This window comes from Spinacia oleracea, chromosome 2 (assembly GCF_020520425.1).
Source record: "Spinacia oleracea cultivar Varoflay chromosome 2, BTI_SOV_V1, whole genome shotgun sequence".
Classification (NCBI taxonomy): Eukaryota; Viridiplantae; Streptophyta; class Magnoliopsida; order Caryophyllales; family Amaranthaceae; genus Spinacia; species Spinacia oleracea.
In genome coordinates, this window is record NC_079488.1 from 53,636,513 (window position 1) to 53,654,226 (window position 17,714).

A 17,714-nucleotide genomic window follows, 5' to 3' on the forward strand; every position below is an offset into this window, starting at 1 on the left:
TCATATAAAAATTATCCAATTATATAGATAATTAATTTAAATAGTATATAATTGTAAATATAAAAGTCGATTACATTACAATCATATGAAAAACTAGCATCCATAATTTAAAATTCAGTACAAGAAAATATCAAAGACAATCACTGGTAATGAAGTTTGCCAACATTTCTCGAACTTCATCTATCTCCTCAAAGGTGAAAGGCCGCTCCCTCGGATTATTGAATACCTTAAAAAGATCAACCATCAAAAAAAAATATATATACACTTTAGTTATATTATAAATATTGAATCGTACAATAAATTAAGATTTAATTTGTTCATAACAAAGAAATAATGAACCGTATAATAATAAAATTGGTTAATTTCGATACCAACTTTCATCTAATGAACTTAAATAAATATTTTAAAGTCCTTCCATGTTTAATAAACTTAGTTTTATGTTTCAAAGACTCATTCTCACCCATTTTGGTGAAGTTATGCACATTTAAGCCTCGTTACTTCATTATCGGTCACAATTTGACTAAAATGGCTAATTTCGGTCCCAACTATCAACTAATGAACTTAAATGAGTATTTTAAAGTCTTTCCATGTTTATACACTTAGTTTTATGTTTCAAAGACTCATTCTCACCAATTTCGGTGAAGTTATGCACATTTAAGCCTCGTTAGGTCATTATCACATTTTGACTAAAATGGCTAATTTCGGTCCCAACTTTCAACTAATGAACTTAAATAAGTATTTTAAAGTCTTTACATGTTTGATACACTTATTTTTATGTGTCAAATACTAATTATCACCCATTTTGGTGAAGTTATGCACATTTAAGACTCGTTTGATCATTATCGGCCATATTTTGACTAAAATGGCTAATTTCGGTCTCAACTTTCAACTAATGAACTTATATGAGTATTTTAAAGTTTTTCCATGTTTGATACACTTAGTTTTATGTTTCAAAGACTCATTCTCACCCATTTTGGTAAAGTTATGCACATTTAAGCCTCGTTAGTTCATTATCAGTCATGTTTTGACTAAAATGGCTAATTTCGGTCCCAACTTTCATCTAATGAACTTCAATACGTATTTTAAAGTCCTTCCATGTTTAATACACTTATTTTATGTTTCAAATACTCATTCTCACCAATTTTGGTGAAGTTATGCACGTTTAAGCCTCGTTAGTTCATTATCGGTCACATTTTGACTAAAATGGCTAATTTTGGTCCCAACTTTCAACTAATGAACTTAAATGAGTATTTTAAAGTCTTTCCATGTTTAATACACTTAGTTTTATGTTTAAAAGAATCATTCTCACCCATTTTGGTGAAGTTATGCACATTTAAGCCTCGTTAGTTCATTATCGGTCACATTTTGACTAAAATGGCTCATTTCGGTCCCAACTTTCAACTAATGAACTTAAATATGTATTTTAAACTCTTTCCATTTTTTATACACTTATTGCTATGTTTTAAAGACTCAGTCTCACCCATTTTGGTGAAGTTATGCACATTTAAGACTCGTTTGATCATTATCGGTCACATTTTGACTAAAATGGCTTATTTCGGTCCCAACTTTCATCTAATGAACTTAAATGAGTATTTTAAAGTCTTTCCATGTTGTTTAATACACTTAAAGACTTATTCTCACCCATTTTGGTGAAGTTATGCACATTTAAGCCTTGTTAGTTCATTATCGGTCACATTTTTTACTAAAATGGCTAATTTCGCTCCCAACTTTCAACTAATGAAGTTAAATGAGTATTTTGAAGTTTTTCCATGTTTGATGCACTTAGTTTTATATTTCAAAGACTCATTCTCACCCATTTTGGTGATGTTATGCACATTTAAGGCTCGTTTAATCATTATAGGTCACATTTTGACTAAGTAACGAGAGTTACTCGATCAAAATCATAACAAGAAGTTAATTCAAAACGTATTTTCTAATTTTTCAAATAAAATAATAAATGTATTTCCTATGCATTCCATTATGTTTCAAATATATGTTGATTGCTCAACCTTTACCAAATGAGTGAATATACTTACTTGCAAAGATTGAGGCGTGGCCAAGTTATTTTAGAGCAGCTATCAGGCCACGACAATGTGTACAACATATGCAATCGCATATCTGGCAACCTTACTGTGCGAGAACTGCTGAGTCCTGTCATGAGAGAGGTTAGTAGAAGAATATAGAGACATTGAAGACAAATGGTATGATATCTTATGCTTTTTATTTTATTACCAAGAATCAAACTAATTATAAATTCATTCTCCTTAGCTTTAGGATGTTGATAGTCCATGATATGTTATGGTCAAGCTTACTCCCAGAAAAATAATAACTTTTTCAAATAGTGCTTGACATAATAATGCAATAATTGGTCTATTATTAGCACTCTAAACACATGAGCTTGTCAACTATGGCAGTCAATATAATATGGAAGTACTATGTTACAACCAGGTCCATTTACAGTATTTTGTTTACCCGAGTACCAATAGAACCCATAGATCCAACAATAGATATAGGTTACAATTAAAAAATAAGGGTTTTTAATCTACCAAAAAATCAAAAAAAATCAGCAAAGAAATTCATCCAAACCACGAATAATCAAGAACTCATACAGAAAAAAACCACCAAAAATATCAATTGAGAGTTGTAGGAAGGAGGAGGATGAATAAAAAGGGGAGAAATCCAAGGAAAATGGATAGATTACAGTAGCCAAAAAAAAAAAAAAAAAACTAAAAAATCAAAAACTAAGAGAAATTAACAATAATTACACAAAAAAGCACTAAAATCGAACTTTTTCAATGCAAAGCAACATATCAGAAACACGAATCGCAAAAAATAACCAATAAATCGAAGAAAAAACCTGAATTAGTTCCATCTGGAAGAAGGTAGAGCTCAGTGGCGGTGGGGGAAGGAGGCCGGAGCGACAGGCTGGGTTTTTGTTCGAGGATGCAGGGAGGGTGGTGGGTTTACAGGCTGCTTATTTCTGGTACGCTTGCTACAATGTTGCCTCAGTTCACACATTGGACGTTGCTAGTTCTTTTGGATTGGGGTTGCAGTTAGAACTTTGGGTTGGTTCCTGGTCAAACCAGGTCAACTTCATTTGGCGAAGTTGATTACTCCAGTCTCACTCAGGTCTGCCCCAGACTGATAGCGGTTGCCATGCAGTGGTGGTTCTGTTACTTCTATTTGGTTTAACAACTATACAGATTGTTGGTGATTCTGCTGCCGATCTGAATGTTGCCTCAGTTCTGAATGCTGCCGGTTCTAAATGCTGCCGGTTCTAAATGTTGCTTATTTCAGGTACGCTTGCTACAATGTTGCCTCAGTTCACACATTGGACGTTGCTGGTTCTGTTGGATTGGGGTTGCAGTTAGAACTCTGGGTTAGTTCCTGGTCAAACCGGGTCAACTTCATTTGGCGAAGTTGATTACTCCAATCTCACTCAGGTCTGCCCCAGACTGATAGCGGTTGCCATGCAGTGGTGGTTCTGTTACTGCTATTCGGTTTAGCAACTGTACAGATTATTGGTGATTCTGCAGCTGTCTCTCAAGTGATCGAATGCTCTCATAGTTTCCTCACCGAAGCCTCCTGTGAACTGATCATACAAGGAGGAAAAAGTTCATTAAAACATCATTATGTAACTTTGTAACAGATTTAAGAGCTTTATTTTTTGTAAAAACAACCATAATAGCTAGTAACCCATAATGAGCTTTCTTTTCTGTAAAAACAACCTTGCCAACCTACATGAAACTATAGTTACATTCATCATTTCAACCTTGTATGATTTCAGGACAAAACCAGAAACAATACTCCAGAAATTTCATCTCAGGACATAAGAGGTAAGGTTGTGTATAAGTCTCTAGTCCAATCATAAAGCACGTTATAAATATTAAGGGCATAGAATGACATAGCACCAAGATATGAATTGAAGCAAGCAAAAGAGAGAACAGAAAAGTGAGAAAAATAACAATTGGATTTTTTTGGATGGTTTTCTACTTTGACCTCTCGATACATGAAGACTGTGTGATTTCAAAATGAAAAACCTAATTACCATAACATGCTTAATATTTTTGTAGCCCCATTTTGAAGTAGTCGGTTCTCAAAATTATTATCCCTACTTATTGATTTTGATGCATAAGTCAATTTTGAACTATGTATAAACCTGGCTACATCTCTCATTAGTTTTGTATATAGCTAGATCATTCATGACGCTAATTACCGGATAATTGACTTACTAATTAATAGTAGAATAATTAACTAAAACATGACATATACGAAGTATATAGGTAGTGTTTCCTTGTCACGATGATCGACATGTATGTTGAGCCAGCAAATGTATAACCTGGGAGTCTATCAAGTCTGAGTATCCTGATGACTTGCCATACATTATCAGCTACTACTTGCTGAATTAACTGATTTAGTAGTCTTTTCTTTCACCCAAACAAAACTAAAGCAGAAGCTAAAATTAACCACACATTATTCTTCTACTAAACTCATAGGTAAACTTATTTTCCAATGCTAAATTTAGTGATTTCTAAAACTTATCGAAGCTTACAGGTGGATTACCAATAACTATAAGGCATACCTTAACTTCTGATTATCCTTCAAAAATTTCAAGTTCATCTCGTATAATCTGATTTTGACCTTTATTTTGACAGTCACTTTTTTGTGCATTAGCTTAGCCACCAAAAATCATCCACAACAAATAATTCAATCACATAGATAAACGAAGCTGTACCCAAATTTCCAACTAATCAAGGAAATTCATAATATTTTCCATTGATTCCCAACTATCCACCACAAAACAAAGCAGAATTGATCAAAAGACAAAATTATCTAAAAGCAATCAATCAATTGCTGAAATTACCAATTCAACAGCTAAGTATTATGAAGTAATCGGTTGCATAGAAGTGGAATTCATCCAAAAATTGCACTTGAGTAAGAAGAGTTAACCATACCTGAAGAACAAAAAGGGGAAGCACGAAACCCTAACACGACGAACAGAGGAGAGCTGCAGACGACATGTAGCCACCCACCGGAATTGTGGGTCCTCGGTGGAGAGAGACGCGACAAACAGGTGGTCCTCGGTGGTATTTCGGTGAATTTTCTGAGTAGTGTGAGTAAAGTTGAAGAAGTGACCTAAAAACGGAAAGTGGAGAAGATGGAGGAAGGAGAGAGTGAAATACAGGGTTTGAGCGCAATTTTTTATTTTCGAAAGAAATCTTTTGTGCGGCTCGTTTGTGAAATGAGCCCGCACTTGAGTTTAAAGCCCGCACTTAAACTCAAGTGCTGCCAATTTTTTAAAATGGCCCGCACTCGTAAAAATTTAATTTTTTTTTTTTTTTTGAGTGCTCTCAAGTGCTGTCAATTTACTAAATGAGCCGCACTTGAAGAGAAGCACATGACGATTTTTCTAGCTACTAGTGGAGGAAAGAAGGAAAAAGTTATACTATTAATTTTTTGTAATTTTTACTTGCACACGATTTGATATATTAAGAGTCAAAGTAATGGTTAGAGTAGTAAAAGTCAACCATGGTGCGATATTTCCGGAACGGAGGAAGTATTAACTTTGTCCCACATTGGTAAAAGAGTGAGGGAAAAAGGAGGAAAGAGTTTATATTAATTTTGTCCCACATTGGTTAAATGGTGAGTGTACGTGAAAGCTATGGAAAGGGTTATAAGTATAACTCTTTGAGTGTGAAAGTGTAAAAATCACTTCCATCGGGCTCTCATTTGGGCTAATGGATATATTGATTTTGGGTACAAATGTACTTTTTATATGATTGAATTTTTTTATTCAAGTCGGGTTTGAGTTGATTTTTGAGCTCGAGTTTGTCCCGAGTTGAGTTCGAGCTCGAGTTTATTTTTTTAGCTCAAGTTTGAGTTTTCGAGCCAATTTCGAGTCGAGTTCGAGCTCGGGTTTAGTTTTCGAGCTCGAGTTGAGTTTGAAAATTTTGAGCTCGCGAGTTTTCGAGTTGAGTCGAGTTTGACTATGAGTTTTCGAGTTCGAGCTCGACTCGGCTCGTTAGCATCCCTAGTCTAAACTCAACTTTTGTCTTTTTTTGTTCAATGATATCAGGAAATTTTGCAAATGCAGAAATTCGGAAGATGAGCTGGTTTATGTTGTTGCGTCTGAAACTGATGTTGCAATATGTTCCATTCATCTTTGCAATTATTCCCAGGTATGTTAGATTTTTTCGCCAATATAATGTGCTCAGTCCGTTTGGTCTGTATTTTGGTTTTGGTTTTGATTTGATTTGATTTTATTTGTTTTGTGTATTGATTAATGTGGGTGGTGAATCAATATGTAGTTTTGATTTTCTGGGTTTGTGATTTATATTTTAGATTATTTGCTCGGTATTTTGGGCTTAGTTTTTTTTTTAATGTGGGTGATGAATCAATATGTCAGTCTTGGAATGCTTTTCTATGATTTGCTTGCAGCTTCATCTTTGATGTATCCAGTTGCCTTTTCTGTTTATGCATTTATTCTTTATTTATTACAAACCATGTCAATTTTTCTTGATGGTGTGATTATAATCCGTCGTTCCCTGCTCCAGTGCTACAGGTGTTGGTAAATTAAAATTATACTCACTACAGATTGGTTCTACTGATTGTTTTATGTGATTCTGCTTATTTATTGCTGAATTGAATTCGATTCACACTATGCAGTTCCTATGATTTTCCTACAATTGTTCTATTCTCTAATATACTTAATATGTGAATCACCTATATGTTTGATTTGCCCTAAAGGTAAACTTAGGAAACTAATAAGTATAAATTGGTCAAACCAACTTCTACCAACTAATTATATGTTGATTTCTTCAATCCTAAAATATTTATATGAATTTGAGTGAAACTCCATTTGATACTTCAATTGTTTTGATCCAATCTATCCGGGTTTTTTGTTTTTGCAGTAATTAAATAGAGATCGATAAAGCAATTTGAGATTGTGATGATCGAAGGTTGAAGACTAAATACAACAAGGTCGTTTATGTTATTCAGAGAGCTCTTCCTCTTTACAAGTATGACCTTTTAATTTGAGTTGAATGATTTCAGTTTTTGACTTTTGTTTCTGATTTTATGAACTTATTTTATCATACAATGGGGTGATGTTGTAGTATGGATGATTTTTGGGTTTGAACGAGATTTGAGTATAAATTGATGTGAATTGTGTTGGGTGAATTTGCATTGATCAAGCTCATTGTATTACAGAGATTTGCATTCAACTAAACGCGTTGATTAATGAAATAGTCTTATATGGGGTTTATTAAAAATCATTTAAAATTGAGCCATGTCAAATGGGAAAACCATATATTATTCCAGTGGCCCAATAAAGTATTAGAGAGTATTATTCTGTCATGTTTGAGTATTACTCTGATTTAGCGCAGCGTGATCGATTTCTTAGGGGTCGTAAGATGGGAGAAATTGAAGAGCCTGTTACTTTTTCCGACGGGAATTCCACTTTCCAGATTAGGGTTTCTGTCATGTTTCTTGTAATCCCCCGTAAATTTATAAATTTTATTAATATATTTTAACGTATATTATTTATATTTAAATAGAATTGATGAATTTTAAGTAATAAATATATAATTAATCTTGTATATATATTTTTTTTAAGTACGTTCTAAATATTTAACGATTTTTGAACTTTATTATATATTTAATGTATATTTAATTTTATTTAAATATATTCTAAATATTTTAACGGTTTGTGCAATCAAGAATAATTTTAGAATTTTATGTTGAAAAGAATTTGAATTAGGAAAACTCGTTGAATTCGGAAAACAATCCTATTCGGTTTGACTCAAACACTAAAACCCAAATCCTAATCCTATCCCACATGGGAAAAGCCCAAAATAAAAACCCATACCTCTGAAGGAAATAATGCCCTTGGTCCAAGTATGCATTCTGTGTTAAGTCTAATAAATGCGGTTCAGTATTAATTAACAAGTTAATAATTCAGTGAGATCAAGTGAGCTGAATGCCTAGCTAGAGGCCGCTTCAGTTCAAGTGGAATTAATGATATTAATCCACAGCTTACTCTTGACTGAACCCGTAGGGTCACACAAATAGTACGTAAACGGATCAAGTATTTAATGGCATTAAATACTCCATCTATGAATATTCGGAACCGACGGATCTTGGTTTCAGTGGGAGCTAAGATCGTCACAGGCAAGAAATGAATACTCCGGAAACGATGATATTGCCGGAAACGGAAATATGGATCGTATCGGAAATATGAATATTATCCAAGTCGTAGATGTTGCCGGAAACGGAAACATGGTACGTATCGGAAAATATTATTGGAAATGGAAATATTACCAGAATCGGAAATATTGCCGGAAACGGAAATATTGTCAGAATCGGAAATATTGCCGGAATCGGAAAATAATTCCGGAAACGGAAATATTAAATATTTGTTCGAAACGGAAATTAATTCCGGAATCGGAAATATTAAATATTGTTCGTATCGGAAATAGATTCCGGAAATGGAAATTTAATCGGAAGCGTATCGTACGAATTAGCATCGGACGAGGCTTGCCGGACGAAGGCCCAGCACGAAGCCGGGGCCATCGCCCAGCAAGCATGCGCGCCACAAGCCCAGCCAAGGCAGCGCCCAGGCCTACCGCAAGGCAGGCCCAGCGCGCGCCAAGGGCCACGGCTGCGTGGGCCGTGATGCGCGGGCTGCTGCTCGCACGCGCATGGGCAGCCCTTGTGGCTGCCGTGTGTGTGTGAGTTTGTGCTCATGCATGATTCCTGAATCTGCAAGAGTCAGTGTATGATTAAATGTCTATTCCTAATTGGATAAATTAATTAAATAGAATTCATGTAGGATTCTAATTCCAATTAATTCGCATCCTACTAGGATTACGATTCCTTTTCCATAACTCTATAAATAAAGGCCTAAGGGTCATAATTTATACACAAGTTTTAAAGTATTCAAAAGTGAGTTTTTTGAGAGAAAATTAAAACACATCTTGCTCATAAAAGTGCCGAATTTTCTAGTACCTTAAGGGCGATTCTAGTTGGTCAATCTTAAGGCGGATCCGGACGTGCTGTGGACTATCTACGGAGGGACAACACTTGGAGTCCTAAAAGACTTGTTCTTGTTCGGTTCGGGCGCAGCTAGGGAAGGCACGCAACAAAGAGTATGCATCTAATTATGCTATATGATTATGTGTAAATAATATGTTTCCTGGGTTAATGGTTGTTTCCGCATGATCTATGTAAATGTCATATGTATCATAACCTAACAGTGGTATCACGAGCCCCTTATTATTTTCATAATCTAAATTGCATGAACATGGTTAAATATTACAAATTTGCAAGAATTAAAAGGGGTGATTAATTTTCGTAATTGTTAATTAATTGCAAATTGCGTTTATTTAATTATACGTACGCAGTTTTTCGGCAGTTTCTTCGTTACTCATCCGAATTGAGTGATTTTTGTGTCAATTCCGCATGTAAAAGGCATTCTAAAATTTTGACAAAAATGGTATTTTTCTGCCGAACCCAGAATTCTCAAATTCGAAGCCTAACTATGACTTTTCGAAGGTTTTAGTTTTTCGAATGCAAAATTTCGTAAATTTAAGATGTTAAATTAAATATTTGCGATTCCTGTTGATAAATCTTGAATTTTTGATTGACCTACTGCATATGTTTAACAAGTTTGAATGCCTAGTCTTGTTAATTATGCAATCTAATTTGTAATTATGATTAATTTGTTGAAAATTAGAATAATTTAGAATTAATTTGATTTTCATAATTAATTGTAATTTAATTAGAAACCTATGATTAAAAACCACCATAAAAATTGTAAATTTACGATAAATTTTAAATTTTTATGACCTAGACTTGAATCCATATCAATCGGAAATCAATTGGATAATAAATTTTCGATTTTTTCGCCCTAAAATTATGAAATTAATAATATTTATTAATTTGTCATTAATTTTAAATATAAATTTTGAATTTTATGCGATTCGTTCAAATAACTTGCACGCACGAAGCAATGGACGCTTCGTGTTACCCTTAAGGGGTGTTGTATAATGCGGGCATGCGACGACGAGCAAGGGAGCTCGTCGCCCGTGCGGCACGAATGCAATGAGCAAGGGCGTAGTGCACGAGCACAAGGCAGCAGCCCTGCCTTGTGTCGTGTGCCACGAGCAATGAACGAATGGGCATGGGCGAAGGGCGAGCCAAGGCAGTCGCGTGTGGGCAGCAAGCGAGCTGCGCCACAACGCGCGCTGCCTCGCACAAGTGCGCGCAGCCTCGCGCGCAGCGAGCGCAAGCTCGCGTGCCACGAGCGCTGCGCCCAGCACTGCTCGCGCGCGCAGCGCGCGATGTCGCTCGCCCAGCGAGCGATGTCGCGCGCCAGCGAGCGATGGCTCGCGCGCGCAGCGCGCGATGTCACTCGCCCAGCGAGCGATGTCGCGCCCCAGCGAGCGATGGCTCGCGCGCACAGCGAGCGAGCCAGCGCGCCCAGCGAGCGATCTCGCGCGCGCGCACTGCGAGCGATAGCTCGCGTGCGATGGGGCGCTGTGCGGAGGCTTGCGATAGGACAGCAGCAGCTATGCGACGAGCGCATGGGCTGCGCGCACATGGCCAGCAATGGCTGTGTGCGTACGGCCCATGGGCGTGCAACGCGTAGGGTGTTTGCGTTACGATTAGATCGTTTTGAATGTTTAATTTGAAAATTTCAGTTCACGTAATTTTAATTAATTTTAAAATTAATAATTTGAATTAATTTCTTGGATTTTAATTTTGAATATTATAATTATAATAAATGGAATTTATTCTAATTATTTTACTAAAATTAAAATCATGAATTAATTTAAATGCGACTGAAATTAAATTAAATTTTTGGATTTAATTATAAATTTATATGAGCTTTAAATTTTGATTAAATTTGTATGTTTCCGGTTAGACTAGAAATACAATTTTATGTTTAAAATTAGTAAAGCATATGAATTTATTGGTTTGAGTGGGAGCGCTTTTTAGTCATAAACTCTTGATTAGGTCTACAAATCCTTAAGGTTAAAACAACTCGATTAGAATTAATAAGGACTGAATAATTGGTAGATTATTGGTGCCCTTGATTAATTGCTGCAAATGTTTACGTGATGCATAATGTGTTTTACTAACCAGCTATGTGGGCCATTCATGATAATGAATGGGTGAATGGTATATATTGTATATGTACTGTTTTGCAGGTTATGAAGTGACTAGTATGGCCCAAATAGGATAGAAAATATGGTCTGCGTACCATTAATTTGAATGTAATTGGTCTAAAGTACCAAAGTTATTTTTCAATTCAAATATGGTCTGCGAACCATCAAATAGTTGTAATTAGTTATAGCTTATCCTATTTGAAGAAAATGGTGCCTCCCACGGAGATTTTCAAGACGGACTTTGAAGTCAAAGCTTCAAGATGAAGTCGGGCCATACTAGATCACAAATATCTTATGCATGTTTTAAGTTATTTATTGCTTTAAATATGTCTTAAAATGCATGAGATCAAAAGCTTGATTATGTTGCATGATTAAGGATTTTAGTTCACTTAAAATCTAACCAACATAGTAAGAGCCTTAAGTTCCAAACTTAAAAATTGAGTTAAAAGGTGCCATGCCAAAATATACACTTGCTTGGATATCCTTTACATCAATCTAGTAATAGTTTTTCGCTCAGCGAGGTGTTACTTATTGGTCCTAAAGGGGCAAGGTACACAAATAATTGTGAGTACATGTTAGTTTTGGTGAAACTCAACGATATAAGTAAGGAGTCCTTTTATGTCGTGGCAAATTCGATAGGTTTACCTAATAAGTTCTTAGACGTACCTATCAACCAAGAATAGTTTCTAGACTATTAGCAAAAGGCTTTTGCTTACCTAAGATGTTCTAGGATTAAGTCGACAAACTGTGCTTAGTTCTTCAATGATTTTAGGATCTTGGAATCATTTTATTCACACCTGCCGGAACACATAACTTGAATAAAATGCTTAATAAACATTGAATTATGCATGTATGCTAGAATTTAAGTTTATTAAGAGAAACTGTGAATGGTTATTTATTTGTTTATTCTTTTCAATTGTAGTTTTTAATATGGCAAACAACAATCAAAACATCATCATGGGTTCTGAGCTTATGGTCAAGCTGAACCTGACAAATTTTCTTGAATGGGAAGCTAAGCTAGTTGAAATAGTCAAACTCAATGGACTTGAGTATGTACTATCACATCCCATGCCAAGCTACTATGCCAGAGACATGACCCCTGAGAGATTTTACGCCTGGGATGCGGATCTCAAAAAGGTTATGAGTCTCATGCTGAACAATATCCCTGATGATTGGGCTAGAAGGTTTGTAGCTTATGAACCTTTTACGCTCATCAAGAATCTGAGGGATATCTGTCGTGGAAGTACGGAGGACAGGGACCTGAACGTCCATGAGTTGATTGAATCAATGTCTGGGCTAAAGGTTAGTTCTCCCAACAGGTGTTATAGGATGGAGGTCCAAGAAACACATGTTCAGCTCCTTCGCACCAAACAGAGGGTAGGCGTCCCACTGAGGTTCCATGTGGATCTTATGTGTTCATATTTTGATCGCCTAAGTCTACTAGGAACACCAATAAGCGAAAGGATGGCAGTCTCTGTCTTGCTCAATTCACTACACAGTGGGTTTGGTCGCTTCAAGCAACAATACCTAAGTGAACCAAGAGAAGAAACAGTTGCAGAATTTATTCACCTTGTCAGAAAGGCTGAAATAGTACTGGACTGTGAAGCCAAAGATTTACTCAAGGCTAGAAAGAGACCATTCAAGAAAGGTGGAAAGTCCAAGGGCAATGCTAAATCAAAGCAGGACAAGTCCACATCAAGCTGTCTTTATTGTGATGGAATAGGCCATTACAAAAGAGAATGTCCAAAGCTAAAGGAAGATCAGAAGAACGGAACAGTCGTTCCATCTTCAGGTATTTTCGTTATAGACTGTATACTTGCTAATTCAACTTCTTGGGTATTAGATACTGGTTGTGGCTCACACTTATGTTCCAATCCACAGGGACTAAGAAGAAGTAGAAAGTTAAGCAAGGGTGAAGTCGACCTACGAGTGGGAAATGGAGCACGGATTGCTGCATTAGCTGTAGGAACTTACTATTTGTCGTTGCCCTCCGGGCTAGTTTTGGAACTGGAAGAATGTTTCCATGTTCCAAGTCTTACTAAAAACATCATTTCAGTTTCTTGCTTAGATGCTAAGGGATTTTCCTTTATAATAAAAGACAATAGTTGTTCGTTTTATTTTAAAGAGATGTTTTATGGATCTGCTAGATTAGTCAATGGACTTTATTTATTAGATCACGACAAACAAGTATATAACATAAATACCAAAAGGGCCAAAAAGGATGATTCAGATCTCACCTATCTGTGGCATTGTCGATTAGGCCATATAAACTTGAAACGCTTAGAAAGACTTCAAAGAGAAGGAATTCTAGAACCATTTGACTTAGAGGATTATGGTAAATGCGAATCATGTTTACTTGGCAAAATGACAAAGCAACCTTTCTCTAAAGTCGGAGAAAGAGCAAATGAACTATTGGGTTTAATCCATACAGATGTATGTGGACCAATGAGTACAAATGCTAGAGGTGGTTTCAGCTACTTTATCACTTTCACTGATGACTTCAGTAGGTATGGTTATGTCTACCTAATGAAGCATAAGTCTGAATCCTTTGACAAATTCAAGGAATTTCAGAGTGAAGTAGAGAATCAATTAGGCAAGAAGATTAAGGCACTGCGGTCTGATAGAGGCGGTGAATATCTGAGCTATGAATTTGATGACCATCTGAAAGAATGTGGAATTCTATCAGAATTGACTCCTCCTGGAACACCACAATGGAACGGTGTGTCAGAACGGAGGAACAGAACCTTGCTAGACATGGTCAGGTCAATGATGGGTCAGGCCGAACTTCCATTAGAATTTTGGGGACATGCACTAAATACAGCTGCACTCACTATAAATAGAGCTCCGTCTAAAGCTGTCGAAAAGACTCCATACGAATTATGGTTTGGAAAACCTCCAAATATGTATTTTCTTAAGATTTGGGGATGTGAAGTATACGTCAAACGATTAATTTCAGACAAACTTCATCCAAAATCTGACAAATGTATCCTTGTGGGCTATCCAAAGGAAACAAAGGGGTATTACTTCTACAATACATCTGAGAACAAAGTGTTTGTTGCTCGAGATGGTGTCTTTTTGGAGAAGGATCACATTTCCAAAATGACAAGTGGGAGAAAAGTAGACCTCGAAGAAATTCGAGTCGAACAACAAACTCTAGAGAATGCTCAAGATGACATTCAGGATGAAACTCAGAGATCTTTAGAAGAATCTGGTGAGAATCATGGTCAATCTAGAAATGTTACCCCGCGTAGATCGCAAAGATATAGATCTCAACCGGAAAGGTACTTAGGTATTTTGACGAACGAGAGCTATGACGTTCTATTACTTGAAAGTGATGAACCTGCGACTTACAAGCAAGCTATGACGAGCCCTAGCTCCAAGCAGTGGCAAGAAGCCATGCAATCTGAATTAGACTTCATGTCTGAAAACCAAGTATGGGATTTGGTCGATTTGCCAGATGGCTACCAAGCCATTGGAAGCAAATGGGTTTTCAAACTGAAAAAGGACAAGGATGGGAAACTTGAAGTTTTCAAAGCTAGATTGGTTGCAAAAGGTTACAGGCAAGTCCACGGTGTGGATTACGATGAAACCTTTTCACCAGTTGCAATGCTAAAGTCTATTCGAATAATGTTAGCAATCGCTGCATATTACGATTACGAAATATGGCAGATGGATGTCAAAACTGCTTTCTTAAACGGCGTTTTAACAGAAACTGTGTTTATGACACAGCCTGAAGGTTTTGAGGATCCAAAGAATGCTAAAAAGGTATGCAAGCTAAAGAAGTCAATCTACGGATTGAAGCAGGCATCCAGGAGCTGGAATATACGTTTTGATGAAGCAGTCAGTGACTTTGGTTTCATCAAGAACGCGGACGAATCTTGTGTATACAAGAAGGTCAGTGGGAGCAAAATTGCTTTCCTAGTATTATATGTCGACGACATATTGCTTATCGGAAATGACATTCCTATGTTGAACTCTGTCAAGATTTGGCTTGGGAAATGTTTTTCGATGAAGGATCTAGGAGAAGCACAGTACATTTTGGGCATCAAGATTTACAGAGATAGATCTAAAAAGATGATTGGACTTAGTCAAAGCACTTATATCAATAAGGTGCTTGATAGGTTCAAGATGGCGGACTCCAAGCGAGGCTACCTACCCATGTCTCATGGAATGACTCTAAGCAAGACTCAGTGCCCAAAAACACTTGATGAGCGTAGACGAATGAGTGGGATTCCATATGCATCATTGATTGGTTCAATAATGTATGCTATGATATGTACACGCCCGGATGTTGCGTACGCACTCAGTGCTACGAGCAGATACCAGTCAGACCCAGGAGAGGCGCATTGGACTGCTGCCAAGAATATTCTGAAGTACCTGAAAAGGCACAAAGATGACTTCCTGGTCTATGGTGGAGATGATGAATTAATTGTTAAAGGCTATACGGACGCAAGTTTCCAAACCGACAAAGATGATTTCAGATCACAGTCTGGGTTTGTCTTCTGCCTCAACGGAGGAGCAGTAAGCTGGAAAAGTGCTAAGCAAAGCACCATTGCGGATTCTACAACTGAAGCGGAGTACATTGCTGCACATGAAGCAGCAAAGGAAGCTATATGGCTAAGGAAGTTCATAGGAGAACTTGGTGTAGTCCCCTCCATTAAAGGACCAATAGCCCTGTATTGTGATAATAACGGAGCTATTGCACAGGCAAAAGAGCCTAGACACCACCAGAGAGTCAAGCATGTACTTCGTAGATTTCACCTTCTACGAGAGTTCGTTGAAAGAAAAGAAGTCGAGATAAGCAAAATTGGAACTGATGACAACATATCAGATCCATTAACTAAACCTCTGCCGCAAGCGAAGCACAACTCGCACACTGCAGCTATGGGAATCAAGCATATTGGAGAATGGCTTTGATGTCTCTGTTTAATGTTTTAAAGTTTTAGAGTTTAAATCTTTGTAAAACATTATTGGTTAATCATTCACAATAAATGAAAGGAATTCATTTTTCCATTTAATTTGTGGTTTATTAAATGATGAGTCCCTTCAATTTGACGATATATTCAAGATAGACTGTCAGGACCAGTCCTGTGACTAAGAAATGTCTATCAAGTGAACTTGAATGTCAAAGGTTGAAAATGGTCCCTGATTGGAGTTTTCTATAAAATTGGACGCATAGAAAACGTTAGACGATTAGAATGCAAGATGACTAGTAGTTCTGTTTCTTGAACTATGTGGACATGGCAATGTCATAATCATTTGCATAGATACTTACTTTGGGAAGACTAGTATCGGACAAGACCTATGAAACTTTACTGTAAGAGATGAAAGTCTGTCATAAGTAAATTTCATTAAATTATTAGACACTAAATCCTCAATACCTGAGTGATTTGAGATTACTTGTTTGAGAACTGGTTGCTTTGACGTTGACCAACCGTCGCACCGTAAAAGGAGGCTATAAAGGCAACGCTCAGGTAATCACCTATCAAACGAAGTCTAATCTCAAGATCGCAAGATTGGGATTGTCCTCCCATAAATCGGGATGAGATGCTTAAAAGTTGTACAAGGCCACTCGGAGAGCTAGAAACTGTGAAATGCATGGCCGTGCTCGGATGAATCATAGGCTATGATTATCTGTTTATTTGATCAGTTGAACTCTGAAACCGAGAAACACCTCTGGACATAATAAGGATGACAACTCTTACCTTATGTTCAAGAGCAAGCATCGAGCGACAAAGGAATTAGGAAATGCACACTTGTCCCTAAGGACAAGTGGGAGACTGAAGGAAATAATGCCCTTGGTCCAAGTATGCATTCTGTGTTAAGTCTAATAAATGCGGTTCAGTATTAATTAACAAGTTAATAATTCAGTGAGATCAAGTGAGCTGAATGCCTAGCTAGAGGCCGCTTCAGTTCAAGTGGAATTAATGATATTAATCCACAGCTTACTCTTGACTGAACCCGTAGGGTCACACAAATAGTACGTAAACGGATCAAGTATTTAATGGCATTAAATACTCCATCTATGAATATTCGGAACCGACGGATCTTGGTTTCAGTGGGAGCTAAGATCGTCACAGGCAAGAAATGAATACTCCGGAAACGATGATATTGCCGGAAACGGAAATATGGATCGTATCGGAAATATGAATATTATCCAAGTCGTAGATGTTGCCGGAAACGGAAACATGGTACGTATCGGAAAATATTATTGGAAATGGAAATATTACCAGAATCGGAAATATTGCCGGAAACGGAAATATTGTCAGAATCGGAAATATTGCCGGAATCGGAAAATAATTCCGGAAACGGAAATATTAAATATTTGTTCGAAACGGAAATTAATTCCGGAATCGGAAATATTAAATATTGTTCGTATCGGAAATAGATTCCGGAAATGGAAATTTAATCGGAAGCGTATCGTACGAATTAGCATCGGACGAGGCTTGCCGGACGAAGGCCCAGCACGAAGCCGGGGCCATCGCCCAGCAAGCATGCGCGCCACAAGCCCAGCCAAGGCAGCGCCCAGGCCTACCGCAAGGCAGG

General features: G+C 37.0%; 1 long non-coding RNA gene across 1 annotated transcript; it reads right to left on the bottom strand.

The window, feature by feature from the left end:
- On the bottom strand, positions 1–5,227 carry LOC110794149 (uncharacterized). The gene is made up of 4 exons (XR_002534945.2): positions 4,956–5,227; positions 2,858–3,592; positions 2,037–2,151; positions 1–226 (listed from the first exon to the last, which is right to left on the bottom strand). It is a non-coding gene; the product is annotated as an uncharacterized lncRNA (long non-coding RNA).
- Between the last annotated feature and the right edge of the window lie 12,487 nt (positions 5,228–17,714).